The following is a 3,408-nucleotide window of genomic DNA, read 5'->3' as shown; positions in this document are numbered from 1 at the left end:
AAGGAAAATCGAAAATATTAGGATCATACAGGCACTCAAGGCAGGTAGAATAAACTAGCCACACCCTGAGGTGCGAAGTTACAACACGTTAAACGTTTGAATAGAGTGGGCGGAGAAAATATTTCTTTTTTGGCTCCCGTTACGTTTCATGTTAAAATGAATAAAGCGGGTTTACAAGAAAAACATCAACTGACATTGGTAAAGCTAAGTGAAGACTACGGTTTCGAACAATATCGGTTAATTAAGTAACCTCGAAGAACCAGATAAAACAACCGGCGCTCAACCATGCACCAACTCGATTATTTAATGCTTTAATGCTTACAAGCCATCAGAGTTGACTCTATGAAACGCTTTCAGTATTTACCAAAATATTTTACTTTAAACTAAATAAGAGAGAAATAAGTAAAATTAGCATTAACTTTTAAATTAATCTTTCTCTCTTACACACACACACACACGTACGTACGTACATGTATAGATGGGAAACTAAGCGCTACGCTAAGTCACTAAGGGACCTGGCATGGCCAGGTAGGTTAAGGCGTTCGACTCGTAATCTGGCGGTCGCGGATTCGAATGCCCGTCGCACCAAACCTGCTTGTCCTTTCAGCCGTGGGAACGTTATAATGTGACGTTCAATCTAACAATTCGTTGGTAAAAGAGTAGCTCAAGAGTTGGCGGTGGGTGGTGATGACTAGCTGCTTTCCCTATAGTCTTATGCTGCTAAATTAGGAACGGCTAGTGTAGATCGCCCTCATGTAGCTTTGCGCGAAATTAAAAAATTAACAAAACAAACCACAGTGAGTCTAGATGATACACGACAAGCCTATATAATCTACGCTAAGCCTAAATGGTCTACAGTAAGCTTAAAAAAAGACTTCATTAAATAAAGTATCGATTACTGAAAAAATCTTGACAACCCAAAGAAAAACATGTTTTTTAAAGAATTAAAAATTTCTCTCACCCAAGTAACTCGGCAGTATAAAAAACTGGGTTTCGCTACTAGTGGTGGGCACAGCACAGATAGCCGATTGTGTAGACTTTTATTAATAACTTAAGTCTAAAAGAAATACGTAAATTAGAATACACTTTAATTTCATTTCAGAAGTGCTTGCATGAGAAATAGCACGCTCAGATATATTATGCTACTTCGATAAAGATTCGAAAAGCATTTCTACTTTTGTGGCTCAGCGGTAAGTGTATATACTTATAACGCTAAAATCTGAGGCTCGATTCCCCATGGTAGACAGAAAGAAGATAATCCGTTTTGTAGCTTTGCGCTAAAACACAACAACAAAAATCATTTTGGGAAAATATTATGGTATAAATTGATTTGCCACTTAATTAACAACCCCAAGTGCGCACAACTGCAGAACAATTTGTTTGTTTGCTTGTTTTGCGTACAACTATACGGAGGTTATCTGCACTGTCCGTCCCTAATTTAGCAGTGTAAGACTAGAGGGAAGGTAGCTAGTCATCACCACCCACCGCCAACTCTTGGACTAGGTTTTTTACCAATAAATAGTGGGATTGACCGTAACATTGTAACGTCCCCACGGCTGAACGAGCGAGCATGTTTGGTGTAACGAGGATTTGAACTCGCGACCCTCGGATTACGAATCGAGTGCCTTAACCACTTGTCCATGCCAGACCGCGTCGTTAACGGAAAATAATAGCACCGTTAAGGGAAGATAATTTATTACAATTTTAATTAGGAAGAATGACAAAGTAAATAAAATTTAATTGTAAAACTAGAGTTAGTCGAGTAAACGATAAACATAATTATTATGAATTACAAAAACTACTGTGAAACACGTCAAGTAACAGTTTATAGCACCATAAAAGACTGTTAAATTTCACGCAAAGTTATTTAAAGGCAGCTATTTGCACTCGTTGTTCCTAATTTTGAAGTGATTGAAAAACTAGTCAACACAACCCTACTTCCCCACCTCTTGGACTACTCTTGTCAGACCGACTACTGGTCTGGTAGTTGACCGTCGCTACCATAACGTACCCATGACCCCAAAGTGCGGAACACTGTTTTATTTAACATATTTATTAGTGAAAATATTAATATCTAATAAGTGAATTTTCACTGATTTTACTTTCTGATAATGAAGGGTTGGGCGAGACTTAGTGGTTAGCGTGTGTAAGCTGTGAATCTGAAGGTTTGGTTTATTTCGAATTTCGCGCAAAGCAACACCTGTGCTAGCCGTCCGTAATTTAGCAGTGTAAGACCTCAGGGAAAGCAGCTAGTCGTCACTACTCACCGTCAACTCTTGGTCTACTCTTTTACCAACGAATAGTAGGATTGACCGTCACATTATAACGCCCCCTTAGCTGAAAGGATGAGTATGTTTGATGACACTGGGAATCGAACCCGCGACCCTCAGATTACGAGCTGAGAGCCCTAACTACCTTACCATCGCGGGCCATTCTTCGGAGCAATCAGAACTAGTCCGTGTGAATCCAAAAGCTACAGATTTTCGTCTCTTTCTATAAAAACGTGTTCTACACCTTGGAGCTGTTAATGTATTATAAAAGGCGACGTTCAAATATTACTATTCTATCAGATACGAGAAACCCAAGAATTGGCGATAGGTGCTATTGAATGGTCGTCTTCTCGTTTATCACTTCAAAATTAGAGACAAATATGTGTAAATAATCTTCACGTAGCAATGGGACAGAAATCGACAATGAATTTCTTCACCAGTAAATAACCTTTTTCATGAAGGTTTTTGGAACTGGTTGTCTCTATTGGAAAATTAAAAGTGATTTATCACCAATTTTTAAATAATCATAACCTCTCTAAATCGAGTCGGTCGTTTATCTATCATAAGTTTGTTCGCTGTGTCAAACCACAGCAGAATAAAGATTTCCCTTAGATAACATTTTCCGCGATCCATCTATAGTCAGAAAGAGAGAGCTCTAAACAGTATACATCTGCTTTGTCTGTGAATATTGCTGAAGTTTTCCAGGCAGTTAAGGCACTCTGCTCGTAACCTGAGGGTCGCGGATTCGTTGGTAAAAGAGTAGCCCAAGAGTTGGCGGTTAGTGGTGATAACTAGCTGCTTTCCCTGTGGTCTTACACTGCTAAATTAGGGACTGCTAGCGCAGATAGCTCTCGTGTAGCTTTGCGCGAAATTCACACCAAACCAAACGGTTTCCCAGCGAAATAGTCAACATAACTTTTATACGTTTGCTTACGGCGAGTACCAATAGTCAACATTTCGTTTCCGCCATCTATGTACAGAAAAGATAAACTGCGTTCTTTTTTTGTAGATTAGAGAAAGTAATCACAATTAAACTATTGATAATTTAGCCTTTTAGTTTAATTAATTTAACTCTGTATTGTGGTACAATAATGTTTTATTACACAGTTCAGTTACACCAAATAAAAATTTAATGTAC

Source organism: Tachypleus tridentatus, chromosome 12 (genome assembly GCF_004210375.1).
Source record: "Tachypleus tridentatus isolate NWPU-2018 chromosome 12, ASM421037v1, whole genome shotgun sequence".
NCBI classification, from domain to species: Eukaryota; Metazoa; Arthropoda; class Merostomata; order Xiphosura; family Limulidae; genus Tachypleus; species Tachypleus tridentatus.
This window is presented reverse-complemented; position numbering follows the sequence as displayed.